General features: G+C 42.0%; 1 protein-coding gene across 2 annotated transcripts in view; it reads left to right on the forward strand.

Moving 5' to 3' along the window:
* Nucleotides 1-12,544, forward strand: part of TACO1 (translational activator of cytochrome c oxidase I) — a 133,774-nt gene that overhangs the window by 19,674 nt on the left and 101,556 nt on the right. The window contains exon 1 of one of the 2 annotated variants that reach the window (XM_069238015.1): nucleotides 11,197-11,216. The exons of the other annotated variant lie outside the window; for it this stretch is intronic. The gene's annotated coding sequence lies outside the window, so the exon portion shown is untranslated. Of the gene's footprint in view, nucleotides 1-11,196; nucleotides 11,217-12,544 lie in introns of those variants that run through there. 2 annotated transcript variants of the gene reach the window in all.

The following is a 12,544-nucleotide window of genomic DNA, read 5'->3' on the forward strand; positions in this document are numbered from 1 at the left end:
TCATTCAACTTTGTTTGCGATATTGACTCAATGTTCATGCAGAAACTGTTCCTTTGTTTAGCACTGTCTCGTGTGTTTGAATATGCAAGTAACTAATAAAAAATATTTGGACACAAAAATGTAAAGGGAAATTAAAAAATGCCTTTCTACTGGAAGTTTAGCTAACCACAACTGATATATAAAATTGCCTTGGCCCTCCTGCAGTTATTTTACCACATCAGATATTGAGTGAGAGAGTGAAAAACACAAAGAGGAATGAAGAAGGAAGATGGGAAAAGCTTCACAAAGGAAGAAAGTGTTAAACTGCAAGAATGAGCTAAAGGAAAGGGCAGGGTGTGTTTGGTAGTGGATTAAAGATACACACACACACTGGCACGCACGCTCGCGCGCATGCGTATCTTCTTATTTAGGAAAAGGACTTCAGGCACACTGTGTGCAGTTGAAGCAAATGTTTATTCCAATACGATGGAAACAACAGAACGCGTTTCGGCGATAACGCCTTTTTAGGGTCGAGCCTGCGTTGCATGCGCTCTTGCATGCGTATCGCAGCGAGACTTTTTTCTATTTAGAAAAGGGCTCGGAACCCTGTCAACTTCACGTCAGTGTTTTTTATTGGTTTGTGGGCTTCCCTAATAAAATCTGCTTGCTTTCATTAGTCGATGGCACGCATACGTCATGCCTTTTCCGGTGGCTAGCCCTCCTCGAGCGCAGCGACCAAGTACAGAAAACATGCGAGGCTCGCTGTTTTCCATCGGGCTTGTGGACTTTTTTCTCTCTAATTTACAAGCGCGATCTCGCTTGGCAGAAGTCCAGCGCTTTACATACTTGATTTCACTTTTTCGGGTTATGTACATAAATGCACTTTTGCCCGATAGGTGAAAAGTCGGGTTAAGAGTTTACAACGCGATCAGCTCTAACATGAGCAAACGCGAGACCCGTTGCATTGTAAATGCTTGTTCAACCTGTTTCTTCCTCCATTTTGCCCGTATATAAATCCAACACCTATGCGCTCTCTTTGTGCTCAACATCACTAGCATTAAAAAAAACACTAAAAAAAATCCTTTATACAGCCTTTACAAGTGAAGTTAAAACCAAATATCCAAAATATTCAGATTGCACAAAGAATGATGTAGAACTTCATTACAAAATAATCTAAAAAAATAATTAATTCGCGATCCTCTGTTCATATAGATTAACCACTTCTCACTATTATTTCTACACTGTACATCTATTTTTCCAAAATAACAAATTATATATATACGTATGTACACATACACGTCACGGACTCTAGCATCCGTTAATGCTTAAATCATAGAGCCCTATATCTGAATCTGCACATTCCACTAAACAATTACCCTTTAGCATAGCTCGATGATTTAAGCATTTACGGATGCTAGAGCCCATGCCGTGATGTGTTCATACGTATATATGCAATTTGTTGGAATAAACATTTGTTTCACATGCAAAGCGAGTGCCTGAAGTATTTTTCCGAAATAAGAGACCTGTGTTTATATTGGGCGCGAATGGCATAGCGCCATGGAGGCACAGCTGACGGTCTTGAGCTGACTGGCAACAGCGAATTGCAGTGTGGATTTTGAAGTCGGTCAAGCCCATAAACTCTGATTATGTTAAAGGGGGAATTCGTCAGGTCGGAGGGATTTATCGCTGGAGTCGGAGGGCTCCCTGACGAGATTCGTTTGAGCTCAAGGTAGGCGTTTTTGTCTCCTTTTTATCTGGGATCTCGGAGACAGTCATTAGGGTTTGGGCAAGGACAGAATGCTCACAGCAGTGAGGTGCGAGTGAATCAGCCCTTCAGATATTGGAAGGCAGCGCTTTGCATCCAGTTAGGGCGGAGAGTTGGGAAAACGAATATTCAGCTAGAAAAGTAAAGGCAGCAGCAACTTTTTAACATGCGACTAGGAGAGAAACAGTACAGAGGTCAAGTGATGTGCAAATGGATAGAGATGATTTACCGAGCGTTTTTAAGAACTTGTAAAAATTAAAAAAGACAGCTAAGTGGTGGGAAACTGAATCACTGCAAAATGATTTGGAGGTTGGAAGCGCACCTAGAGGCCTGCATATTATGATCACTTGAACATATAAGGACCCTAATCCGGAGATGTTAAAGGAATGGGTACACCATAACACTAAGGGATTGGAAGGGATGATGAAGATACTGATCAAGTATGCACAATTAGACAGAGAGCAACTTATTAACAAAATTGGTGTAATCTGACAATTAGTAGATAAGCATGCTAATAAAGAAAAGATTAAGGCCCTCATTACAAGGTTGGTGGTCATCAGACCACCAGCCTCGCTGTGGCAGTCTTTCCGCCGCGGACCCGGCGGTAGAGACCGCTGCATTACAAGTTGTGGGGTTTGTCAGAAGCCAAACCGCCACAACGCTGCCTGGTCCGCCGGTGAAGTCACACCAACGTGGATGGCGGTGAGCTCCTCCAGCCGGACTGCAGCCTCTGGCTGCCGGCCAGATTACTAGACTACAGGCTTTCTCTGGCGGTCACCCCGCCAAGAAAACCCTGGTGCTAATGCACCCGGCAAAAGACTCCCCATTCCTGTCACCGGCACATGCACCCCCACACGTCCACACACATGTACCCACACATGTCCACACTCTTACAAGCACGCAGCTCACTCACCCATGCACTCGCTACATACACCCCCATTCACTCAGAGACACACACTCAAACACTCATTCACACACTTACACGCACTCAGGTATAGCACACACGAACACCCCTATTCATGCGTACAAACATTTACATTCAATTGCATACATGCACGCATTCACAGTCCCCCTCCACATATCCGCACGCATTCACCACCTCCTCCGCATACTCGCACTCATACTACACCCCCCTCCGCATACTCGCACACGCAGGCGCGCTCCCACTTCCCGCATTCAAACTACCACACACGCACTCACACATGCAGACACACACACACACTGACACCCCCCTCACGTCGGACAATCACTTACCTTCTCCGACGAGGAGGTAGTCCGGGAGAGGATGGGTCCTGGCGGTTTTGCACTGCCAGCACCTGCACCCCAACAAGACTCTGCCAAGCCGTATCATGGCTTGTAATACGGCGGCCAAAGCCTTTCTGGCGTGGCAGTGCTGGTGATGCAACCACATCTTCAGCTCCATCGGCCAGGCCGACGCAGAAGGACTTCTGCCCATAAATGGGCGGAGGTCCACACACAACTCCAAATATGGCGGTCAGCATACCGCCAGCACTGAAAAAGACGGCTGAAGGCATAATGAGGGCCTAAGTCCTTTAACAAATCAATGTTGGAGATACTGAAAGTGGCTGACGAGGTTATTATACAAAAGAAGAAATGCAAATTCCGTAGGGACAAAAAGGAATATGTGAGAGGACAAATGTATACTTTTGCGAAGAAGTTTAGAAGTTTGAGAAGTTGAGGAGACAGAAACTTTCTGAGAACAATGTGGAGAGATCTAGAATAGTACCAAGTGAGAGGAGTACAGATGTAAGCTTTGACACAGATGTGGGCAAACAGAACAGAATGGAGATACATACCACTCTGCAGAATGAGTTAATTTTTTTTTAAGGCAGGACTGAAGGAAAAACCACAGGCCTTGGCGAGAAGGAAGAAAACAATGAGGAAAAGGCAGAGGAAAAACAGAAGAGGGGGTCAGAACAAAAGGATTGTCAGAAGAGAATCTGAGAGTGACCAGGAGCAACTGGAGATACTGATTGACTGTAATACAGTAATCAATTTATCAGAAATGGAATTAAGTGAAGTTGATGTAAAAAAATCTCTCCTTGGGCCTATCCTACTGTAAAACTAATAAGTTTGATTACGTACAGACCAGGCTTGATCTCTTTAAATATGCTAGAAAATTGAAACTAGCAAAGTTACATAAGTTGAAAGATCGTAAAAAAATACAGGTTGTAGGGATTGGAGAAAATACTATACAGAGCAATTTGTTGGTTGATGATATATATGTGATGAAATAACTAATGGCAATGCAAAATAATGGCACCACTGAGATAGATGATACTGCAGTAGTGGAAAGATTGGAAAAAGGAGTGTGGTTATCTGAAGAGGGGAGCTCTATGTTGAAGCCAAAATCTAGAATGGTGAATGGTACCAATAAGTGGTAATGATAATATTGACCAATTTGTTGAAATGATAACGAAAGAACTCCAAATATTGTGGACCAAAAAAAACAGGAATAAGTATAACAAGAGTAGCATGGAGATGATGAAGAGGGTGAACAAGATATGTTCCAGCCAGAATGTAGTAGTAAGAAATGCAGATAAAGGAGGTAATGTAGTCTTGGGGTCTATGGAAGCGTATATATGAGAGGAGTTTCCTAAAGCTTTGAAGGGATGGTTTGAGCAGGGACTACCTAGTTCATTTGAACGTAGCTTTTTAAAGACAGATTGTTCCAAATTGCTGGTCTTCTATTCAATACCGAAAATACACAAGGATGCTCAGATGCCTCCAGGTAGACCCATTACAGCAGCACAAGAAGGACTATTTGAAAAAGTGTCAAGATACATAGACTTTTTTTTTGCAACCACTTGACAAAATCTTCTCTTCTATTTCAAAGATACAACAGATTTTTTGAGGAGAGTGTTTGATATCAGTTGTAAAGAAAACATGCTCTTAACGACACTTGACGTATCACACTGTATACCATCATAAAACATACATATAGGTTAAGGGCCACAGAAATATTTTTGAGGTCAAGACCTGCAAGGTTCTATAAACATAGTAAAATGCTGGTAAGCATGATGGAAGTGGTGTCTAAAGCACAATATCTTTTTATTTAATGGTGACACCTATGAACAACAACAGGGGACTGTGATGGGCACCTGCTTCGCAAATTTACACATGGGCCAGTGTGAGGAGCAGGTCCTCAATGGCTCTCATCTGGATGTTTGGAACACACATATTATATTATGGTTGTGTTTCCTAGATTACATTTTTGTGTTATGGAAGGGTGGTAAAAGGAGTGCTCTACAAATTGTGAAATAACTAAATCAGAATGATTTGAATTTCAGTTTTACAAGTAACATAAATGAGAAAAAGATTGAGTTTCTTGATGTGAAAATCAAGGGGGTAGATAAGAGGTTGGAGACCACCCTATACAGAAAACCTAGTGCTGGAAATAGCATCTTGCATGCTAGTGGTCTTCACCCTACCTCTTTGAAGGAGAGTATCCCTTATGGTAAACTCTTAAATGTAGAAGAATATCTAGTGACAACATAGATTTTAAAGAAGTGCAAAAGATATGGTATAGAGATTAAAGGATAGGTGTTATAAAGATGAAACCTTATAAAAGGCTTGCCATAAGGTATCTGGTAGAAACAGGGAGTCTCTTATTTGGTGAACCAAAAAAGAAATGTGGTAAGAAGACACAACACAGATCTATAATTATGTATAACAGCATATATGGAGGTGAGAGCAGTTTTGGGAAGGCACTGGCACCTATTGAGAAGTGATCCAGTATTAAGTATAGAGCTCATGAGATGTCCACAGGTAACATACAGGAGAAGTAAATCCTTAAAAGATAAAGCAGTGAGGAGTGATATGAGGAGTAATAAGAATAGCTGATTAAAATCGAGTGGTGGACTTAATAAGAATTGTGCCAAATGCAAGGCCTGTAAAAATGGAGAAAGCATTACAGAATTAAAAAGCGGAGGTAGAACTATCCATAAAATTAAAGGTCAGTTCACATGTAAAAAAGATAATTTGTGGTCTGTATGCTAAAATGCAGCTGTCCCAAGATCTGTGTAGGTGTAGGAGGCTGCCCCTCTATTTAGTGTGCAAAGCTAGGCACACTGTGCATGGGGTCCAGGCACCCACACGTTGGTTTACAGGAGTAAAACCTAGATCACCTAATGCTCTAATTTTTAAGGTAGCTTGGTCAAGCAGTTAGGCCAATCTTGGAGAAGTGCAAAGCATTTGTTGTACTCACAGCATCAATCTTGCAACTCACACACTCAAAGGAATAGCTCGAGACAAATGTATAAAAATACTTAAGCTTTTTATGTAATTTTTAAGACCAAGATTATCAAAATTGGTTAAGTACGTTTTGAGATATGAATTTTTGAATTTTAATAAAAAATAGTTTTTTGAGTGTAATTACGCACCATAGGAATCAATGGAATATCACCCTTAAAAATACATATGTATTTGTCTGGAGGTGGCAGGTTGGATAGAACCAGTCAGCAATCATGCCAGGGTAGTTAGCTTTTACAGGGGGCACATCTAAGGTGACCCTTGGGTACATTTAGGGATAAATCCAATACTGGCACCAGTTTGAATTTATCATTCTGTGTTGTTTGATACCAAACAACCCAGGGTTCAGAGTGGCCGTCATGTAGCTGGGAAACTCATATGACCAGTGGCCAGAACATGTATTAAAATGGCTGCTTTGTTCACTCACTATGTCCTAAGTTTGGCAAGGACACAGTGGGGGGAATATTGCTCATGCAGCTGTGTCCTCACATATCACATGGTGCACCCTGCCTTAAGGCTGGAAGGTCTGCCAGAGGGATGACTTACCCATAGTGTATGAACAGTATCGTGGACAGGGCACACATCAGTGTGCCATGTTGAGTCTGTGTTTTAGGTGGTTTGCACCAGGACACCCACCCTGCAATGGCAGTGCTGGGGGCATCTGGATGCATGGCCCTAGAGGGTGGCACAATCAGTGCTGCTGCCCTCAGGGGCCTACCCTTAGTACCCCCATGTCCTGGGTACCTAAGTACCTTTTACTAGGGACTTATAGTGGTAGCTAAAGGTGTATCCAATTGTGCCAATACTTCACAACAGTTTTAGGGAAAGAGCTCTGGCCCAGGAAACCTGGTTAGCAGGGGCCATGTGCACTACAATTTCTAGGCTACATCATACATCAGGCAAAAAGTGGGGGCTAACTGTGTGAAAAAGAGGCCTTTTTCTCACAGTAGAGAGTATCACACTACAGGTACACAAGACGATTCTACAGCATTGCAGGGATATTAAAAATGGAGATGCAACATACCCACTTGCCAGACACTATAAAGAAGAACATGGAGGTGATGCAAGGGATGTCAAATACAGTGTCATGGATGGTATAGGAGCAGATAGTAAAGGTGGCAATGGAGAAAAGAGATTAAGAATATTAGAGTCTAGATACATACTTGCACTAAATAGTAAAGAACTGAATGGATTAAACTGTGGGGAAGAACTATATGTGCACTTGTAAGAGATCTTGAACATTCTGCCAAATTAAATACAGGGACAAGAAGCAATTACCATAGATAAAATAATGTTCTGTTTAAGAAATGATGGATTTTAATGGTTTTAAATGTATTTTATGTTGTAGAAGTGGGGGAAGACAATCTGACATTCAAGAGGAGCAAAGGAGATTATTATATCTGTCTTTATCGGCCCTGTAGATCCAAAAAGGAAGCATACCTTATGTTTGAATTTGGTGACTTGAATTACAATGGTGGTATTTGACCCGTAATGAAATGCTAACGGGTAATTGTTTAGTGGACTATGCAGAATTAGATATATGGCCCTCTGATTTAAACATTAACAGATGCTAGAATCCGTGCCGTGCTTGTGTGCATACCTGTATATGTAATTCATTATTTTGGAAAATGTAATGTAAAGATGTACAGTGTAAAAATAATAACGAGAAGTGGATAATCAATATGAACAGTCGATCGCAAATTAATTATTGTTTGAGATTATTTTGTAATGAAGTTCTGCATCATTCTTTGTTTCAAGTTTATTTAGTATCCATCATATCCTTTGTTAGTAACATTGTATCGGCTTGCATAGGCGATAACTCCACCAAATGTGCAGCTTTCAATGTCCATTACCGACCCACACGAGCTTGGCGCTTCGCTGTTAGGGTCTGACCATGCTTCCTGCTCTTGCAACTCCTATCAAAGCATGCATCCCAAAACCATTCAGGAGCGTGAGGCCAGGTTGTTGCTGGCCCAAGTCTGGGATAACAGGAGGAGCCATCACTGGTTGAGGCAGTGTTACAGATCTCCCTCTTCACACTCTTCATGGAAGAAGGAGCATAGGAAACAGAAGAAACATGGAAGAGGTAAGACTCCCAGATGACCCTTGTCTCCAACAGGATCTTCATCCTTTGAGCCACAGTGGGTCACGGTAGAACCATTTGTGACCATTCTCTGACTGCTCCACAGCTGCTTCTCAGACGGACCTATCGCCTGAGACAGCTTCTCCAGGGCCCATATCCCTGGATTCATTAGCACCATCTTTGATAATGCTGAACTTTCAATTTCCGCGCAGATCCTTCCTGGAGTCAGGTATGGACCCTGCAGTATTTTTTTCAGCACCATGTTTGGAATTTTTGCCAAGACTCAACTCCTCTGGGGTCTGAGGTGTCTTTCATATTTCCCATATTTATGCCTATGGCGCCTTACAGGGCTGGGCCTTCAATCCCAGGACCCATTCCTATCTTGACTGGGGTGCACAACTACACAGTTCCACCCTCAGCACCATCATATAAGCCTACAATGCCTCCATTGTCTCCCCCACCAACACAGAGTCAGTGCCTTCACAACCTATGGAGCCCTGTCCTCGGAAGAGGTCTGAAGGGAGGCACAGAGACTAGTTGAAGAAAAAGGGGTAAACTGACATTGAATCCACATCATCTTTGGATCAACCTTTGACCCCCTAAACCTTTATGCATATGGGAAGGATGATGAGGAGCAACCTCATAACATGCCTGGTATGTCCTTGGCCAGTGGGCTTGACACTTTGCCAGAGGTGGACATGGACTTCCCCACTAGACCTCTTACTCCAGAGGTCATGTTGCTCCACTAGGTCATTTGAAAGGCGGCTGAAGTTTTGGATTTGCAGCTAAATTTAGTGGATGTTAGAACTAACTTCTTCATAATCCTGACCCCCTGATAAACCTTCTATAAACTCTTGTTGTCCAGAGATTTTCATTTTTAATTTGTGTTTTTGGATCATTAGAGAAGTAATTTAGCTTGGGTAGACATTGCTGATCCGGGCCAATTTTGTTCTGGATGACATTTTAAAAAATGGGGGATGTGTTGCAGTGATGATGTAATATTTCTGGTACCAGGAGACCTATATACTTCAATTTGGTGTCAAAACATAGCTTTAGGGGGTCAACTAGTCTTATAGAAAGAAAATAACTCATCAGAGTAAACTGTGGCAGCTATAATAGAGGAAGAGGAGACATATATAGAAGTGAAACAAATAATAATAGTTTTTTAAAATCCTTTTATGCATACACCAAACAATGTTTATGATCTGAATATGAAAAAAATCATGTTTATCACTCCTGTTTTAGGCACATTTTCATAGATCACTTATTTATTTATTTTGGCAATCGTTCGTGGTACATTTGCAGAATTTTGAACGTTTGAGAAGACCATATCAATAGGGACATCTTCTTGTAGCAAATGTTTTGCAAGTACATGTACGTGTAAGTTCTGTGGGTAAAGGCTTTAAAAATATCATAGGGTTTAGGGCCCCATCAATATCTTCCCAACCAAATTCACATGGATCTTTCTCTACATATTCATGATCCAAAACATTTACAGATCTTCTAATCAAGTAGAACACAATTTTAATGTGTCCACGCACAGAATATGACATCAGGGACGGTCAGTTAGCGGGACTGATCTCCTGAACTCACTGTACCGAAGATTCTCAAATGTGTGATAGTCAGAACTCATTTTCCACACACACGCAAAGTATTTTTCTGTCTTTAAAGTCACATTCTTCTTCTGTCTTAACAAATCCTTTTAGAAATTTCACAAATTCAGCAGTTAAAGCTCCATGCTTTGTTCCAATTTTGCTCATACTGTCACCACACAAAATAATATGTGCATGCAGGGCATCTCTGGGTCAAGTTTCTTGTACAGAATATGAAGAGGAATTAAGTGTCTTTCCTCATCTGTTCCATAACGTATCTACAACTCTGACAATCCTTGACTTATGAACATTGCAACAAATCTAAGTAGCACACTAACATCTGTGTCATTTGACAGTACAATGACTCGACTGGAACCATTTTGAACAGCCCACTCAGCATGTGGCACAACATGAAGGCCAGCTTCTTTCAATTTTTTGTTAAGTTCTTGAACAGTATGTGTTACGACTCTGCCGTCCCATTTCTAGGGGGTGCTGTAAACTGACTATCTGTAGCCTGGGAATCATCATTAACACTCACCCAGAGTCTCTTTCTGACTCCTGTTTGCCTCCCTTTTTGATATGGCATCTATAAAAGAACTACATTTGCTCCCATGGACTTCAGGTCCCATAATGCACTGTCTGGTAGTCTGTAAGACCTGCAATCTTCTGTCCATTGTTTCTTATGGGAAAAGTCCGGTTGTTCCTTTATACTGGACTCTCTCCTCCAGGACTTGCGAGAGACTGAAACTGCACACACCTGTGACCTATCTTGTGCAGCCCAGCCATGTGACTCCACCCTATGTTTGCTGATGCCTGGAACTGCTTATAAGCTGCCATTCCCTGAAGCAGCTCGTCGTGCATTGGAGTTCGATTCCTTTGTGTACCAGACCTCCTATTGGATTGTGTTCTTGTTCTGCTTCAGCCTGAATTTGCTTTCTGTTTCTCAGCCCTGTTCCTGCTTGTTTTTTTTTTTAACCAGTCTTCTCCCAGTTTCTTAGCCTTGTTCCTGTTTGTTTCAGCCAGAGCCTGCTTCCCTGTGTCTTAGCCCTGTTCCTGCCTTGTTTCAGCCTGATCCTACTCTCTGTTTCCCAGCCCTGTTCCTGCTTGTTCCAGCTCCCTGTATTCCAGTCCTGTTTTTGCTTGTTCCAGCCAGAGCCTGCTCTCCGTTTCCCGGTCCTGTTCCTGCTTGTTCCAGCCAGAGCTTGCTCCCTGTTTTCTAGTACTTTTCCTGAATTGTTTCAGCCTGAACCTGTTCCCTGTTCCTACCTTTGCTTCTTAGTTTGTTCCTTCTGTTTCCTCTTGGGTTATCGTGTCTGGTAAGTTTACTATCAGTCCTTACCTGTGTATAAGTGTTTTCCTTTGTACTGGGGTTGGCTCCTGGTTTCTAGGAGGCAATTCCAGCCCCCATCCTTTGTCTAGTGTTGTATGTAATCTTTAGTGCCTAACAGTGACAGTGTGCTATTGCTGTTTTCCAGGAATTGCCACTGTGTTTCCAGCTGGACCCACAAGGGCTAGTCTTGTGTATGTAAGTACAATCCTTGTTTGTGTCCTAAAGGTCCAGAGACAGAATCACTTTTGCTGCCTCCTTTCTATGGGGCTTGCGGGTGACTATCTGTAAGAGTACTCTGCACAGAGGCATTGACGTTCCCTGTTGCTGTGGGAAGTGAAGAGCCCTGCCTGTGTATAACCTTAGTGATAACCCCAGCGTGTTTGTCCATTACTGATCCGTTCCCTGTTTGTTTACTCTAAGGTTGCTCTGCCTTCACTATCCCGTTTCTGTGTCCTTTCCCCATGTATGCCTTTAGCTGCCCTTCTGCTTTGGTACACTACCTCCTTGGGAGATATTCTGTGACCTTAAGGGGTGCCCCAACCAGAGTCATGACTAGACCTGCCCGAAACCGGGACAATATGGCCCATACCTTTTGAATATAACTCTGCAGGCACCAACTACAATCATTCCACTTGCAATAATTGGAAATTCAGTGTTCACTGAGACATCAGCAATGTTTTGGTGAGTTAACATCTCCAAGTTCATCTTGTTCGATGTTGATGACCAGAATTTATCAAGTTACACAGGTATAGGTGTTGATGATTTGATGCAGGCAAAGACAATTGTTCCATTTATAGACATTCATCTGATTCTCTCACATTCTTTGACAGCTAATTCAAGGTAACTGTCAAAGACAATGGGCAGTTCATGCAAGATTCACACTGACTTTGATATCTGTAGAACAGTCTGAACAACCTCTCCAAAGTTTTGCATGGATGAAATCTTGATCATTCACAATTGTGATGTATAGTCCACAACAACAGCAGTTTTTAATGAGGACACCTTTTGGAATTGAAATTCTTCAGGTGAAAGTTTTTTTTTTCAAGCTCTTGTAGGAGTTTGTGCTTCACTGGTTTGGTTGCAGCATCTCCATCAAATACATGCTACGTCCATCTCTCTATGTGCTTGTGAAAGTTGTTTTTTGTAACCTGTTCTGTAGTGGTTGATTGGACAAAACTCTTACTATGGCAATTAAAGCTGGAAGTTTAACCTTAGTGATTATGTCTAACAATTTTTTATCTTTCAACACAAATCTCTCCTGCTTCAGTTCTGCATATAATTTCAGTCCATGTTCCAGGCCATCTAGTAGACGTGTCTTTATAATGTTATCCACAAATTGTTTCGTCACGAACTTGTGTAGTCACACAGGCTGTCATTTCAAAGGGGTTTCCTTGCTCCTGCATGAAATGAAGACGGCTGGAAACATGTTTATTAAAATGTTCTGTCTGTCCCACAAGTTTGTGGTGAGGAACAATTTCACAATGGTCCATTCATTTTTAATTTGTCATCTCTTAAAACATTGC

Source organism: Pleurodeles waltl, chromosome 6 (genome assembly GCF_031143425.1).
Source record: "Pleurodeles waltl isolate 20211129_DDA chromosome 6, aPleWal1.hap1.20221129, whole genome shotgun sequence".
Classification (NCBI taxonomy): Eukaryota; Metazoa; Chordata; class Amphibia; order Caudata; family Salamandridae; genus Pleurodeles; species Pleurodeles waltl.